Here is an 18,058-nt window from a genome sequence, read left to right as displayed (position 1 = left end):
CTTTTGATATCTACAAAGTCTATAGTGATATTCCCTGTTTCACTCCTGATATAGGGAATTTGTGTCTTCCTCTCTTTTTTTCAGTTTCAGTTTAAGAGCAGCAGGAAGTAGTTATATAATGATTTACAGAAGACATGTTCTGAGCAGTCAAAATAGGAAGCACATATCAATGTGTGTGTGAAAGAATGAAATTTTTCACAAATAAAGGTGCAATTTGCATTGCTTTTTAACCTATCAAAAGTCATTCTGCTTTCTAATTCTTAATTTGCATCATTACTTTACTAATAATAGCTCTCATTACACACTGTGTCAGGCATCCCACATATATTTTTTCATATAAATAACACACCAACTCTGCAAAAGCAAATATTATTTACACCACTTTACAGATAGGGAAATTGAGATTTCTCAAAGGATACTCAGTAACTTTCAAAGACAGGTTTGGAATCTAGCGCTCTCAACACTTCAAAGCAATATATATACTTTCTATTGCACCATGCTGCCTTTTCTCTATAAGTGCCCAAATGTCTTTCTATATAATAAAAATAATGGTGCTTTTTTGTTTGTTTGCTAAGTAAGAAAATTATAGTTTAAAAGAACATTTTCTCCAGAGTATTTGTAAAAGCTATTGCCATGAGGGTTATCACCAAGAAGTTAATAAATAGTCGACAGAAGAAAGAAGTTAAGGTTTAAACCAGAAAGATACGACAAGTAATTATGTGAATGAATTTAATATGATATGAAGTTTTAAGAATAAGTACATAGAAATTCCCTTGGAATAAAACGTCATCAGTGTCATAGGAATTTATGTCATAGGACGATAGAGATTTTTTAAAATGAAATAAGTATTCAAATTAATTTTAGCTAACAATTTTAACACCTTTTTCTGCTAAATATTTTTCTAAAACATTCATCAAAATGCACATTAATAAAAGTTTTTCTTTTCTCCCTGTCCCATTTCTGGCAAAGGAATATTCAAAAGGCTGATAGGAATGGATATAAGGAAATAAAGCAAATGTTAAAAAAAAAATCCATAAACTGAGGAATCAATTTCTAAATAATCAAGAATTGGCATGATTTATATGTAAAATTTGCTTAGAATTCCCTTAAAGAAACAAAATCATTAAATTCTGTAACAGTCTCTAACTCTGAAATCCCTTCCTTCATCTTTATATCAATGATCAAATTGAGCAAACCCTCAATTCATTAGTATCCTAAATTCAAACGCACCTGTATGTTTCCTACTAATTCCTATGGGCAAAACTTATTGATACCTGTTTGCAAGACAGAATGGGATTTGGAGCAAGATAGAATTGGATTCAAATCCTAGTGACAGTATTTACAGTTCAGTATTTGCATCTGTAAATGGGGATAATATAACCTGCTGTGTAGAATTATTGACTGGATTAATTGAGGGAATGTAAATGAAGCACTGGGATAATGCCTACTTCAGAGTAAAGGATTGATAAATATTTGTTTCTTCCCTTACTGCAAGATTTAGCATAGATGGGACCTGACTGAAAAAAGACACTGATGAGTTAAATTGCAACACAGCTCTCTTAACTGGCAGAATCACCAAATTAAATGGAGAAGACAATGACAGAATTCCCACTGATACACTATAACTTGCAGAGGTGAGAGTTGAAGGGAAAGGGGGATAAGCAGATTTGGAAGAAAATGCAGCACAATATACTTATTTGACCAGTATTTAAAACAGCTGCCCTGGAAATCATAATGACTGCTTTAAGGAGAAAGCTGTTGGGGAGAGGAGGGTATCTGATGGGAAATAAGTGGCAGAGACCCTGGCAGAACCTCTCTAAACAGCCACTCCATTCTGATTTGGAGGAGTGAGGGCTCAAGGCAATGACAGACCACGGAGCTGAGAAGAAAACAAAGAAGGTGTACTCCAAGTACTCTCTATTACTCCACTGTGGATAAGCAATTTTAGAAAGCATGGCAATAGGAGGTCCAGGAGATTCTGTGGTGACTTTATCAAGCAGGAAGGAGGTTGTTAGGCGTTTGAATAGCATGCACCAGATAGCAGCTTTGCAGAAAGAAGATAGTCATTAGATACATTTTGAACCCAAAAAAACATAAAGTTGGATATAAACATTCCACAGTGCGGTGGCTCACCAAACACAAAGAAGAATCAGCAGAAAATAGTTTCTCTGCTGGGACTGCTCATGCTTGGCTCTGTCATCTTCTCCACTTACCAAATGGAAGAGGAATAACCGGTACTAAGCAATATCAACTAAAAGACAGACAGAGTTCCTTCCTTCATGAACCTCTATTCTAGTGAAAAGATAGACACGGAGTGGAGAAGTGAAAAATGCTGTGAAGAAGCAGAGGGTGTTAGGAAGACATATAATGAGGAATCTAACCTAAATTGGGGTGTAAGGACAGACTTCATTAAGGAAGTGACATTTCAGCTGCTACCTGAAGGAGGTGTAGAAATTAGCTAAGCGAAAGCTGTGTGAGTGGGGTTGAAATGAAGTGTCCGAGTCAGAGGGAACATGATATGCCACGATCCTGAGGCAGGAAAAAATAGAGACAGCACATGTAAGGAACAATAAGGTGGTTGGTGTGTTTGGAAGACAAAAAGCACAGGGGGGGCGGGGGGGAACGAGTGTGGGCACCTCTTTCCAGAAGTTTGTGAAGTGAAAGGAAATCGGTATAATTCTAGGGCTAAGGGAGACATTTTTATGATGGCATTGACTTGAGGATGTTGAAAGGCTGATGGAAAAGAGATGATAAAAAGAGAGCTGTTAAAAAGACAGGAACCAAAAGGAATTGAGAGTGCAAGTTTCCTGAGGGATTGAATTTAGAAAACCTGTGTGAAGTTTGGTTTTAGAGTGGTAGACAGATACCTCCATTTTAATAGGATAGAAGAGGAAATAATGGGTTCGGGGAGGTTTAACAATTATTTGTCAAAATGTTCAGGTAATTCTTCATTGATGACTTTCCCAATTACTCTGTGAAGTAAGGGTGAAATCATTTGTCATAGGCCAGGAAGAAAACTGGGCATCTGAGAGAGTAGAACTCAAAAATCACTGGGAAAGTTGGCAAGCCAACTGGAGAAATTTAGACTCGGAACCATGAATTTATGTTGTTAAATTAATATTATGAATTGATTTATTTTATTTCTCTATATAGGTATTTTTTCCTATTTTATATGAAATTGACCTGTTAGTCTCTCACTATTTACTCTTGGATTTTATTCACTTATTTTGTGCATATACATATATATGTATATATAACTGAACTATTGCTTTTGCATTTATTTCAGTGCAATATCATAAGCAGGGAAATAAGGTTTGTGGTTACTACTATATGTTTATTATGGATTATGCACTTTATTGATATAAAAAATCCTGTTAATTCCTAATGCTTTTTATCTAGAATTCTACTTTGTTTTAAATATTTTTGACAACTGCATTTTGTTTTGCACACAGATAAAAGCTTTTTCCACATTAAGTTTTTAGCATTTTTCCTTTCACTTTTAAAAATATGTGTCACCTGCAAACAACAGATAGAGGCTGCGTTTTGATGCAACAATCTTTTTCCAAAATGGGATTGCTTAACCCATTTACATTTATAGTGATAACTGCCCTGTTTAATCTTACTTCTGTCATCATATTTTATCATCTTTATTTTTGCTCTTTTGCTATTTGTTTTAATTTTCTTCCTCCTCCTTCTCCTTCCTCTCTTCTTCCCTCCTTTTCTTCCCTCCTCTTTTCTTCTTTCTTTCTTAAATGATTTGGATATCCTAATTGATGTGCTATTAGTGATAGTTTTAAATTTCCCCATGTCACTAAACATTGTCTTATCTTAAGGATTACTTGGGAAATACATTAGAACCTATATATCTATAATGTGCCATAGATATTGTCACCCCTTCTGATCCCTTTGTTGACTTCATTTACATGGTCTTCATTTTTCCAGAACGGTTCTCCCGTGCAAGTAGAAGGGCATGATCAAGGCTGAGAACCAAAAGGTTGAGAACCAAAAACCAAATGGGGAGCCTATCTCCATCTTCCAAAAGCAATATTCCAACAACAGTAAATAGGAAAATGCTTGTGCTGAACACACGGTGGTGTTCACTGGTATCTTCAACACCCTGGAGAAGACTGAGGTTCACCTAAAGAGTAGAGCCAAAAGGGTCATCATTGCTGCCCCTCTAGAGATATCCCCATATTTGTGATTATAATGAACCATAAGAGCTGTGGTAACTCCCTCAAGATTGATAGCAATGCTTTCTGTACCACCAACTGTTTGCCCACCTCCCCTGCCAAAGTCATCCATGACAACTTCAGCCCTGTGGAGGGACCAATGACCACAGTTCATGCCATCACTGCCGACAGAAGACCACAGATGGTAAACTGTGGTATGATAGCCACAGTGCTGCCCAAAATATCATCACTGCATCCACTGTCTGCTGACACTGCCAAGGCTGTGGATAAGCTGATCCCTGAGCTAAAAGTCCATGAGCATGGCCTTCCAGGTCCCCATGGTCAACATGTTTATCATCGATCTGACCTGGAGAAAGTTGCCAAATATGATAACATCAAGAAGGTGGTGAAGCAGATGTCAGAGGGACTCCTTAAATGACATCCTGGGTGACACTAAAGACCAAGTTGTCTCCTGTGACTTTAATAATGATATCCTCTCTTTTGCCTCAGATGCTGGGGCTGACATTGTCCTCAAAGACCACTTTTTAAGCTGTTTCCTGGTATGACAATGAATTTGGCCTCAGACACCATGTGACTCCCGGGCCACCAACCTCAGCAAAAACACCAGAGGAAGAGAGACCCTCAGCTGCAGTGGAATCTTTCCCCATTTTTATTTCTCAATTCAGTGAAAATTTCCCATCCCTGATACAGTTCCTATCCAAGGCTCCCTGAGGAAGGAAAGGGATTTAGAAAGTATCTATGATCAGTTCCATGCACTATAGACTGTACTTTATCTAGCAAGGAAAACAAATGAAAGAATATTTCTTTGCTGACATAAGATGAGAACATTTTAGTGAATTAATCAATCATGGACACATAAGCAAGCATTAAAAATTACATGAGAATATTTCCTATCATGAGAAAATCTGAGAAGATATTCTTCAGATGGAAAAACAAGTTACAAAACAATATACATATTATGATATAAATTATTAAAATTAATATATGTGTGTGGAAAAAATCTAATTGTTAATGATGATTATAACTGAGAGGTGATTTTTTCATTATGCATTTCTGAATATAAGTATTCTTTCCATCATATCACACTGCATATTTTTAGTTGCAAGCTCTTCATCAGACAACACTGAATGGACTGTTTCTCTAGGTAAGATAAGATTTTCACAAAAATATTTCTTCTGTAACTTAATGGACTATTGCTTGATTTTGGTAGAGCTCTCTACTCAGAAGAGTTTTAAAATGTGGGCAGAAGAATGAGTAAGGAAATTGGAGTCATTAGATGTCCTGGCAACATGTATATATACACACTCAAACACATATACATTCAAAAATAAATTAAAGCTGAAGGCAAGACAAAATAGATTAAATGGATAAAAAAATTACAATTTTTAAAGAAACCAAACCTTCAAATTCAGTGTCAGGTGAAAAGAGGGATAACAATAAACTGCTTATAGTTTTTAGGGTACGAGTGGGAGAAGTTGCTCATTCTTAAAAATTCATGAAGTATCATGAGAAACATTCCAGTACACAAGAGAGGTTAATTCAGGAAAAAGAATCATAGTGATAGGAGAGAGTACAGGCACATGCATTAAATTAAGTTTTAAACTATTTAAAGGAATCTTTAAGGGGTTATTGTCATATTTAGAGGTTTTTGTTTTTGTTTTTGTTTGTGAGGAGGACTAGCCCGGAGCTAACATCCGATGCCAATCCTCCTCTTTTTTCCTTGAGGAAGACTGGCGCTGGGCTAAAACCCATGCCCATCTTCCTCTACTTTATATGGGACACTATCACAGCGTGGCCTAACAAGCACTGCATCGGTGCACGCCCGGGATCTGAACCTGCAAACCCAGGGCCGCCAAAGCGGAGCGCGCGCACTCAACCACTGCACCACCGGGCTGGCCCCCTAGAGCTTTTGCATTTATTCACTTCTTTAAACTTTTTCTTGAAGTAAATATCCGTAAGCTCACAAAACTTATTTCTGGCTACTTCTTTAGTCAGTCTTTGAACAAAAATGTGTGGAGTACCTTCCCTGTGTAGGAATGAGGAGACAACAGGGGCATTGTATTCACTGTTTGGGGATGTCAGAGGAGGCATACTTGAGAAAGTAATGTCTAAGTGAAGTTCTGAAGGATGAATAAAAGGTAGCCAGACCAAGGAGTAGGAAATGGAGAATGGACACGTTTAGGGGAGAAATGCTGGCGTATGTTTAGAAAGAGCACAGTGCTTTGGAGGAAATAAAATGAACCTAGAGTTGGGACGGGGTGTGAGTATATAGAGAAGAGGAGAGGAGAGAGGCTCAAGATGTCACTCTAGAAATGGACAGGAGCCTGGTCATAAAAGCCTAATAAGTTTGATGGCTTTAACTTTGATCAAGAAATAGTGATCAAACCTGCTTTAAGGGTTTTAAAGCTAAGTTGTGAATGAACAGGTTTGGGAAAAATGGTATAGCACTTAGAGAAACAATCTGGGTTTTACATTTTCTATTTGATTTGAATAAATTTTTTCTCCTTTACAGGTAGCAGAAGCAGATACAGACAAGACACATACACACATAGAATAAGTAAAAAATTTAAATCACCCCTTTTATGCACATAAACACATATATATTACAAATTTTCAAATAATCAATATATGCAGACTCTAGTTTACTTTATAGTTAACAAATTAATATTTTTGAAGTTAACATATATAACAATAAAGTTAACAGTTCCTCATATGATTAAATTAGTTTTCAAAAAAATTTAATCTCCTAAATATTCTATCTTCCATTCAAAAAAAATTTTTGCTATTAAAATAGTGCTTAGGGGCCGGCCCTGTGGCACAGTGGTTAAGTTCAGTGTGCTCCGCTTTGGCGGCCTGGATTCATGGGCACAGACCTACACCACTCATCAGCCATGCTGTGGCAGCAACCCACATACAAAACACAGGAATATTGGCACAGATGTTAGCTCAGGGCTAAACTTCCTCAAGCAAAAAAGTAAAATAGAGGAAGATGGGCAACAGATGTTAGCTCAGGGTGACTCTTCCTCAGCAAAAATAAAAATAACAATAAAAAAATAGTGCTGAGGGGTTGCTGTCAAGATGGCAGCATAGGCAGACTCTGAACTTACCTCTTCCCATGGACACAACAAATTTACAGCTATTCTTGGAACAATTACCCCTGAAAGAGAACTGAAAACTGGACAAAAAGAACCTCCACAACAAGAGACAGTCCTGACTGAGATGGAAGAGGCAGATATTCCTCTCTGGAGAGAAAAAAAATCCACCTTCGCAAGCCGCAGCACTTCATGGCCACCTGGGAGCAATTCAAAGTTATGCCGCGTTCCCTGGAGGAGTGGGGACCTAAGCGGGGAAGCATTACCACTATAAGCATCCTTTGGAATCAGCACAACTGAGACGAGTGTCATAATGTCTGGCTTTGCTGGCTACTAACAACAATGGGGAAAACCCCCAGAAAAGCTACTGGACATAAGTAAAGAAAAGCCAGCTCTTAAAGGGCCCATGCACAAATTCACCTGTTTCGGAAAGCAACCTAAAATCACCAGAAAGAAAGGTGCACAGTCCTTTGGTGAAAAGAGACTCACCTGATAGGCTCTGGGTGCATCTCGGTGAGAGTTGAGACCTCTCCAGGGACTCAGACATTGGCGGCAGCCATTATTGTGACCTAGTACAGGCGTGCAGACACAGATGTTGGCAGACGCCATTGGAGTTCTTCCCCTGGCCTGCAAGCCCAGGGTCTGCCCCACCCACTAGAGCACCGATTTAATCCAGCTTAGCCTGGGCAGGCAGCCCACCCTAGGGACTAGCTCCACCCAACAAGAAGCCCTTGGGCAACTGGTGGGCCTGCCTAGGCTGGGTGCCTGGATCCTCTGAAGCCAGGTGAGTGGGTCGACCTCTGCGGGGAAGGGCGTGTGTGAGAAGCAGGTGGAGTGTGTGCAGCTTCTGTACTGATGTGACTGGGTCTGCTTCAGGGGGTCGGGGCACGTGCATGGGGCAGGACTATGTTGATGAGGTGTGAGGCCCTGTGGGCAGTGGGGCTTGTCTGCAGAAGACCTCTGCTTCTCAAACAGCCACATAGAGTATTGGCCCCACCGGCCAAAGCCTTAAGCAATTGGGTGTTCCCATGCCTGGGGCCAGCCCCACTCAGCAGCAATTCAGAGAAAGCTAACAACATCCTTGTGTAGGCTGGAGGCCTACAGCAATTGTAAGCCCCTGAGCCTAACAACCAGCCATGCTGGGGGCCTACTCACTTTACAGAAAAACTGCAACAGAAATGTGATATTAGACCTTGCAGCCACTGTGCTAGGGCCCCCCACACCAGATAAAGTGACCAAAGGGTCCAGAGCAGCCACACACAGCTGAGAAATACAACCAGCTGGCCAGGGAGACAGCCTAGCCTCCCTGGGCACCTGCAGCAAGAGCAACCCTGCCACAACAGAAGGATACACGTAGCCCACACAGGGTCACTCCTGGAACATTTGGAACTGGTGATGAGAGGGAAACATGCTGCTGGGCCTCATAAGACATCACTTACATAAGGTCATCTCTCCAAGATTAGGAGACATAGCTGACCTACCTAATACACAGATATAAGCACAGAGAAAGAGGCAAAATGAGGAGGCAAAGGAATACATTCCAAGTAAGTGAACAGGACAAAACCCCATAAAAAGAACTAAATGAAACAGAAATGAGCAATGTACCTGACAAAGAGTTCAAACAAAGAGTCATAAGGATGCTCACTAATCTTGGGAGAAGAATGGATGAACTCAGTGAGAATGTCAACAAAAAACTGGAAAATATAAAAAAGAACCAATCAGAAATGAAGAATACAATACCTGGAAATGAAAAATTCACTAGAAGGGCTCAAAAGCAGAGTAGAGGATACAGAAGAACAGATCAACAAGCTGGATGAAAGATCAGAGGAAATCACCGAAGCTGAAAAGCTAAAAGAAAAAGGAATTAAAAAGAATGAGGACAGTCTAAGGGACCTCTGGGACAATATCAAGCTCACTAACATGCATGTCATGGGTGTCCCAGAAGGAGAAGAGAGAGACAAAGGGACAGAGAATCTATTTGAAGAAATAATAGCTGAAAACTTTCCTAACCTAAGGAAGGAAACAGACATCCAGGTACAGGAAGCATAGAGAGCACCAAAAAAGATAAACCCAAAGAGGCCCACACCAAGACACATCATAATTAAAATGTCAAGAATTAAAAGGAAAGAGAGAACCCTAAAAAGCCACAAGAGAAAGGCAACAAGTTACATACAAAGGAAACTCTATATGGCTATCAGCTGACTTCTCAGCAGAAACCCTACAGGCTAGAAGAGAGTGGCACGATATATTTAAAGTGCTAAAAGGAAAAAAACCTCCAGCCAAGACTACTCTATCAGGCAAGGTTATCATTCAGAATGGAAGGAAAGATAAAGTGTTTCCCAGACAAGCAAAAATTAAAGGAGTTTATCACCAAGAAACCAGTCCTACAAGAAATACTAAAGGGACTTATCTAAGGGGGAAAGAGAAGACCATGAATAGTAAAAATTATCTATTTCCATGATAAGAGGGTAACGGATACACACACACATATAAAAAGGTTAGATGTGATATCAAAAACATAAAATGTGGGAGGAGGGGAGTAAAAGAGTAGAGCTTTTAGAAAGAGGTCAAACTAAAGAGACCATCAACTTAATATAGATTGCTATATATGTGGGTTATTACATATGAACCTCATGGTAATCACAAACCATAAACCTATAATAAATACCCAAAAAACTAGGAGAAAGGAACCCAAACATAATACTAAAGAAAGCCATCAAGCCACAAGGGAAGAAAGCAAGAGAAGAAGAAAGGAACAGAGAACAACTACTAAAACACCCAGAAAAAAAGTAACAAAATGGCAATAAGTACATGCTTATCAATAACTACTTTAAATGTCAATGGACTAAATGTTCCAATCAAAAGGCATAGGGTGGCTGATTGGATAAAAGAACAAGACCCATATATATATACTGTACACAAGAGACACACTTCAGACCTAAAGACACTCACAAAGACACCTCACTCAGAAAGCTGAGGTAGCAATACTTATATCAGACAAAATAGACTTTAAAACAAAAAATGTAACAAGAGACAAAGAAGGGCACTACGTAGTGATCAAGGGAAAAATCCACAAGACGATATAACACTTGTAAATATCTATGCACCCAACACAGGAGCACCTAAATATATAAAGCAATTATTAACAGACATAAAAGGAGAAATACACAGTAACACAATAGTAGTAGGGGACTTGAACACTCCACTTACACCAATGGATAGATCATCCAAACAGAAGATCAATAAGGAAACATTGGCCTTAAATGACACACTGAACCAGATGGACTTAGTAGATATATACAGAACATTCCAACCAAAAAACGCAGAATACACATTATTTTCAAATGCATATGGAACATTCTCCAGGATTGATCACATTTTAGGCCACAAAACAAATCTCAGTAAATTTAAGAAGATTGAAATAATACCAAGTATCTTTTCTGACCACATCAGTATGAAACTAGAAATCAACTACAGGAAGAAAATCAGAAAAACCACAAATATGTGGAGATTAAACAAAAAAGCTAATGAACAACAATTGGGTCAATGAAGAAATCTAAGGAGAATCAAAAAATACCTGGAGACAAATGAAAATGAAAATATGCCATGCCAGAATTTATGGGATGTAGCAAAAGTGGTTCTAAGAAGGAAGTTTTCTTGTCAACAAACAAGAAAAATCTCAAATAAACAATCTAACAGTGCACCTAAAGGAACTGGAAAGAGAAGAACAAAGCCAAAAATCAGTAGAAGGAAGGAAATAATAAAAATCAGAGCAGAAATAAATGAAATAGAGATGAAAAAATCAATGAAACCAAGAGCTTTTTCTTTGAAAAGATAAACAAAATTGAACAAACCTTTAGCTAGACTCACCAAGAAAAAAAGAGAGAAGGCTCAAATAAATAAAATCAGAAATGAAAGAGGAGAAATTACAACAGACATCTCAGAATAAAAAAGATTATAAGAAAATACTACAAAAAGCTAAATGCCAACAAATTGGATAATCCAGAAGAAGTGGATAAATTCTTAGACTCACACAACCTTCCAAAACTGAATCAAGAAGAAACAGTGAATTTGAATAGACCAATCACCAATAAGGAGAGCAAAACAGTAATCAAAAACCTCCCAATAAATAAAAGTCCAGGACCAGACAGCTTCCCTGGTGAATTCTACCAAATACTCAAAGAAGACTTAATACCTATCCTTCTCAAACTCTTCCAAAAAAGTGAAGGGGGGGAAGCTTCCTAACTCATTCTGTGAAGCCAACATTCCCTGACACCAAAACCAGACAAGGACAGCACAAAAAAAGAAAATTACAGGCCAGTATCACTGATGAACATGGATGCAACATCCTCAAAAAAATACTAGCAAATAGAATACAACAATACATTAGGGACTGGCCCAGTGGGGTAGCGGTTAAGTGTGCGCATTCTGCTTCAGTGGCCCGGGGTTTGCCGTTTCTGATCCTGGGCACAGACCTACTCACCGCCCATCAAGCCATGCTGAGGCAGCATCCCACATAGAGGAGCTACAACTCTACAACTATGATATACAGCTATGTAGCAGGGCTTTGGGAATTAAAAAAAGAAAAGAAAAAGAACAGGAGTGGCAATAGATGTTAGCACAGGGCCAATCCTCCTCAAAGGAAAAAAAACCCAATACATTAAAAAGATCATACACCATGATCAAGTGGGATTTATTCCAGGATGCAGGGATGGTTCAACATCTGCAAATCAATCAACATGATACACCACATTAACAAAATGAAGAATAAAAATCACATGATCATCTCAATAGATGCAGAGAAAGCATGTGACAAGATACAGCATCTATTTATGGTAAAAACTCTGAATAAAAGGGGTACAGAAGGAAAGTACTTCAACATAATAAAGCCCATATATGACAAACCCACAGCTAATATCATTCTCAATGGTTAAAAACTGAAAGCTATCGCTCTAAGAACAGGAACCAGACAAGGATGCCCGCTGTCACCACTCCTATTTAACATAGTAGTGGAAGTCCTAGCCAGAGCTATCAGGCAAGAAAAGGAAATAAAAGGGATGTAAATTGGAAAGGAAGAAGTAAAACCATCACTATTTGCAGATGACATGATTTTATATATAGAAAATCCTAAAGAATCCACCAAAAAACTTTTAGAAATAATAAATGAATACGGTAAAGTTGCAGGATCCAAAATTAACATACAAAAATCAGTTGTGCTTCTACACACTAACAACAAAGTAGCAGTAAGAGAAATTAAGAATACAATCCCATTTACAATTGCAACATAAAGAATAAAATACCTAGGAATAAACTTAACCAAAGAGGTGAAAGATCTGTACACTGAAAACTATAAAACATTGCTGAAAGAAATTGAAGGAAACACAAAGAAATGGAAAGATATTCCACGCTCTTGGATTGGAAGAATTAACATAGTTAAGATGTCCATACTTCCTAAAGCAATCTACAGATTCAATGCAATCCCTATCAAAGTCTCAAGAACATCTTTCACAGAAACAGAACAAAGGATCCTAAAATTTATATGGAACAACAAAATACCCTGCATAGCCAATGGAATCCTGAGAAAAAAGAACAAAGCTGAAGGTGTCACACTCCCTGATTTTAAAATATGCTACAAAGCTATAGTAACCAAAACAGCATGTTACTGGCACAAAAACAGACACACAGATCAATGGAACAGATCAAGAGCCAAGAAATAAACCCACACATCTATGGACAGCTAATTTTTGACAAGGGAGCCAAGAACATACAATGGAGAAAGGAAAGTCTCTTCAATAAACGGTCTTGGGAAAACTGGACAGCCACGTGGAAAGGAATGAAAGTAGACCATTATCTTACACCACACACAAAAATTAACTCAAAGTGGATTAAAGACTTGAATGTAAGGCCTGAAAACATGAAACTGCTAGAAGAAAACATAGACAGTACGCTCTTCGACATGGGTCTTAGCAACGTATTGTCAAGCACCATGTCCACCTGGGCAAGGGAAATAATAGGAAAAATAAACAAATGGGACTACATCAAACTAAAAAGCTTCTGCACAGCAAAGGAAACCATCAACAAAACGAAACGACAACCTAACAATTGGGAGAAGATATTTGCAAACTACATATCTGATAAGGAGTTAAAATTCTAACTATACAAAGAACTCATACATCTCTACAACAAAAAAACTAACAACCCAATTAAAAAATGGGCAAAAGATCTGAACAGACATTTCTCCAAAGAAAATATACAGATGGACAACAAGCATATGAAAAGATGTTCAACATCATTAACTATCAGGGAAATGCAAATCAAAACTACAATAAGATATCACCTCACGCCTGTCAGAATGGCTATAATTAACAACACAGGAAACAAGTGCTGGAGAGGATGTGGAGAGAAAGAAACTCGCACACAGTGCTGGTGGGAGTGCAAACTCGTGCAGCCACTATGGAAAGCAGTATGGAGATTCCTCAAAAAATTAAGGATAGAACTACCATATGATCCAGCTATTCCACTGCTGGGTATTTATCCAAAGAACATGAAAACACAAATGTGTAAAGATACATGCACCCCTGTGTTTATTGCAGCGTTATTCACAATAGCCAAGACTTGGAAGCAACCAAAGTGCCCATCAAGGGACGAATGGATAAAGAAGCTGTGGTATACATACACAATGGAATACTACTCAGCCATAACAAACAATGAAATCCGGCCACTTGTGACAACATGGATGGACCTTGAGGGTATTATGCTAAGCGAAATAAGTCAGAGGGAGAAAGTCAAATACTGTACGATCTCACTCATAAGTAGAAGATAAAAACAACAACAAACAATACATAGAGACAGCAATTGGACTGGTGGTTACCAGAGGGGAAGGGGGGAGGGAGGGGGGGCGAAAGGGATGATTAGGCACATGTGTGTGGTGATGGATTGTAATTAGTCTTTGAGTAGTGAACATGATGTAATCTACACAGAAATTGAAATATAATGATGTACACCTGAAATTTATATAATGTTATAAACCAATGTTACCACAATAAAAAAACAAAAGGGAGAATCAAAAAAATAACGCTGCAAAGAATACATTTTACAGTTTTTTTCCTCTTTCTGAGCATTTCATTGGTATGAATGAGAAATTGCTAGACTAAAAATAGTATAAATATTTTTTTATGGCTCTTGATTCACATTACCAAGATTTATAGAAACATTTCCACCACAGGTCTATGAGAATGCCTATACCACCATGCCTTTACCATACAATTACCATAAGGATTTTCATTAAAAAAAAAGTTTTAACCACTTTTCTTAAGCTAAAATGTTATAATTTTATTTTGAATTTCTTTGATATGCAGGAGTGTTAAACATTTCTTCTTTTGTTTATTAGAAATTCATCTCTTTCTTTCTTGAATCATCTATTCATATTCTTTTCTTTTTTTTTTCCATGGAAGTATTAGTCTTCTTTATGGTCTTATAAAAGTGCTTTGCATATTAGAGTACTAAGAGTTTGACTGTTTATATTTATTACAAATATCTCTAGCTCTATTTTAATTGGGATTTTTTGATGCAGTGTAGCTTTTAATTTTTATGTAGTCAAGGCTATTTATCTTTTCCTTTGGGAATACTTTCACAGCTTTTATGTTAAGTAAATGCTAGTGTCTCCAACATAAAGTTTCAAATATTGACAGCCAGTGTCTCTATCATTTCAAACATTTTGTTAGTTAATAGAGAAATGACTGCTGAGCTAATCATTTGTAACTGTTCTGACAGAAAGGAGAAAGAGGAAGTATAAAGATGAGAAGATAAAAAAAAATCTCTTTTAAAGTTATTATTAATCACTGTCAATATTTTCTTAGAGTACATTGCCTAAAGTTTGCTTGTATAATTTAACTTATTTAAAATAATCATTTCTCTCATATGTTTTCACTAACTGATGATCATCTTAATTCAAGTATAATTGCAATTATTATGTAGATACCCATTTGTGTTGATATCTTTGTTGCATTTCTTATGGAATCCATTGGAAGATGCAAGATAGTTTTAGAGTGTTTTTTTCTGATATTCAAGAAACATTAGAGAGAGTAATAATCTTAATTAAAATAGCAATATGGTTTAGTACTTGACTCAGTTCAGTTTAGTATTTATGGCTGGCTATCTCAAACAACTGTCCTAAGAAGTCCTGTCAAATTACATCAGTTATCCCTATGTCCACTTAGCAAATAGTTATTGCCATGTTCTTTTTGGAACACCAAGAATCAAAGAAGAGAAATTTCACAGACTAGTGGGAGATCATTTGCAATTTCTGCTTTTATAAATAGTAATACAATTAATATGTTTTCCATAAAATTTTCCCATCTTTTTTGATGAATAAATAGACTCATAATACTTATATAAAAATAATATGGAAGTACATACATAATGCTTAAGGAGCATGGTGGAAGACCTAGAAACCCTTCCACCTAACTATCTACTTGACATCTAGAAGGTATCTCAAACTTTATGTAGCCAAAACAGTCCTTTGACCCTTGCTCCCCAATGCCAGCAACACCAAAACAAAACAAGCACACAAAAAACCCTGGATTTTCACCTATATCTCACCACTTCAGTAAATGGCAGCACAATTTTCACAGCGGCTCAAGCCATCAATTGAGATATGTTTCATTCATATCCTATATCCCCTGAATTCAACTCGACAGTAACTATTATGGATTCTGCTTTGAAAATGTATCTTAAAACCATCTACTTCTCTATACTTCCATGACACCACCCTGATCCAAGCAATTGCACCCTCTCTCCTGGACAACTACAACACCTCCTCACTGTTTCCCCTGCTTCCACTTGCTCTCCAAAAGGTATTCTCTAGCAAGAGTGATCTTTTAAAAATGTAAATCAAATCAAGTCACATCCTTGCTAAAGCCCTTCAATGGCCTCTAGTCACACTTGGAGTAAAATCTACAATTCTTACAAAGACCTATTTGCTTTCCCATCTTCTCCAGCCTCATCTCAAAGCATATTCCCCTAATACACATGCCTTTTGTCTGTTCTTCTATTACAAGTTCTTCTCATCATCAGGGCCTTTGTATTTCTATATCCTTATCCTGGAACATTCTCCCTCTGACTCTTTGAATGGTTTATCACAATCTGAAATTATATTATTTATTGTTTACTTGGTCATTGTATATCTACCTCCTCTGGAATATAAGTTCTTTGAGGGCAGGGATCTTTTTGTCTTACTCACTATTATATTTCCTTTACCTAGCATGAAGCCTGGTATATAGAACAAACTCAACAAATATGAATGAAATGGATGAATGGATAAGGGCATCTCACTGGAGATGGAGTGAGAGAGGGTTATGCTAGGTGATGCTGGGATCCTATCCTAAAGGAAGAATAGAAACTAACCAGGAAGAGAAAGAGGACAATGCATTCTAGATATTATCAGAAAGTGTAAGAAAACAAATTCCCTTTGGAAAGTTGCAAGAGGTTAATATGATTGCATATTGAGGATGGTGGTCATAAGGAGGAGTCCAGTGCCAGAACATAAATGGACTTTTATGCCATACTGAGGAGTTTGGATGTTATCATGAAGGTAATAAGAAGCTTGGAAGGATTTTATAAAGGTGAATAATATAATCTGGTTGACACTGTAAGATCACTCTCCGTCCAGGGGGGAAAAGTCTGGCATTGGGGAATTGAACCCAAGCAAGGTGAGGAGGGTATCCCCACAGAGGAGAGGCCTGGCATGGGTGTCACACACCTTGCAGTGTTTGGAGGGTGTCCACATGTGAAAGGCAGCTGGAGTGGAGAGTCAAAGCACTGTCAGGGTAAGGAGAGGATCCACCAAGAGTCAGCCTGATGTGGGGAGACAGAGCACACAGAAGGAAGGAGGAGAGTAGACTGCATGGTGCATGTCATACCCTGAGCAGGGTGAAGATAGCGTCCGCAGAAAGGTGGGCTGGCATGGGGAGGCAGAGCATAAATGGGGTGAGGTGGGTGTCCACATATAGGAATGGCCCTAAATGGGTGTCAGGGCCAGGTGAAATAACTAAATACATTAAAGATAATGTAAGCTAGGTTTCTGTCAGAGAATAAATTACAAATATGGAAATAAATTCTGTGGTGTTTACATTGAAATCACATTATCACTATGAACTCATGGTTTCCAATATATGTAGAAATGGACACAGAAATACGGATGTGAGTGCATATATATACTTCTATTTATACACCCATTCTCGCACACATACATACATATACATACTGTGCGTACATCATATAAATATTCCCTAGCTCTGACCACTGAGAGGGCCTTGGAACAGTGATCCCAATAGCACTAAATATAATAGTGCCTAAATCTTGGCATCTAATTACCATTTTCCACTAAAAGGAAATAGAGCTTCCTGGAGAAATGGATGATTCCACATCTGGGACTGGAAAAGTATACATGAGATATGCCTAAAATATCTTGTTCCAGAAAGCAAGGAAGTGCTCAAAGAATGAGAGAGATATATCAAAAGGACACAGGAAGGCTCTCTTTGGCAAAATCAGGAATAATTTAAGTATGAAAACAAATAAAGATACTAACGGAGTATAACTCACTGAATAAAATAGTAAAACATGGGTCTAAACAAACATATAAATAAGTGAAAAAATTGAATGCTTTATGAGAAACAAGATCTTAATACAGTTTCAAAGTACTTCCCCCAAAAGGCTTATAAATTACAGAAGGGAAAGAGTAACTTGACAGTGGAGAAGCCTGGGAGAAACTAGCTT

The 18,058-nt window shown here is 37.8% G+C and overlaps 1 protein-coding gene, 1 long non-coding RNA gene and 1 pseudogene across 2 annotated transcripts in view; 2 read left to right on the top strand and 1 right to left on the bottom strand.

Annotated features, from left to right (window-relative positions):
* The window catches only part of LOC106803129 (ankyrin repeat and sterile alpha motif domain-containing protein 1B), a 762,921-nt gene that overhangs the window by 311,496 nt on the left and 433,367 nt on the right, over positions 1-18,058 (bottom strand). The window lies entirely within an intron of this gene.
* Positions 1-18,058, top strand: part of LOC147913751 (uncharacterized) — a 91,912-nt gene that overhangs the window by 72,067 nt on the left and 1,787 nt on the right. The window lies entirely within an intron of this gene.
* On the top strand, positions 3,937-5,108 carry LOC106803019 (glyceraldehyde-3-phosphate dehydrogenase pseudogene; annotated as a pseudogene).

The sequence above is a fragment of the Ceratotherium simum genome, chromosome 25 (genome assembly GCF_057802395.1).
Source record: "Ceratotherium simum simum isolate JZ-2026a chromosome 25, ASM5780239v1, whole genome shotgun sequence".
Lineage (NCBI taxonomy): Eukaryota > Metazoa > Chordata > Mammalia > Perissodactyla > Rhinocerotidae > Ceratotherium > Ceratotherium simum.
The sequence above is the reverse complement of the archived record's forward strand: the minus strand, read 5'-3'. Positions and strand labels throughout refer to the sequence as shown.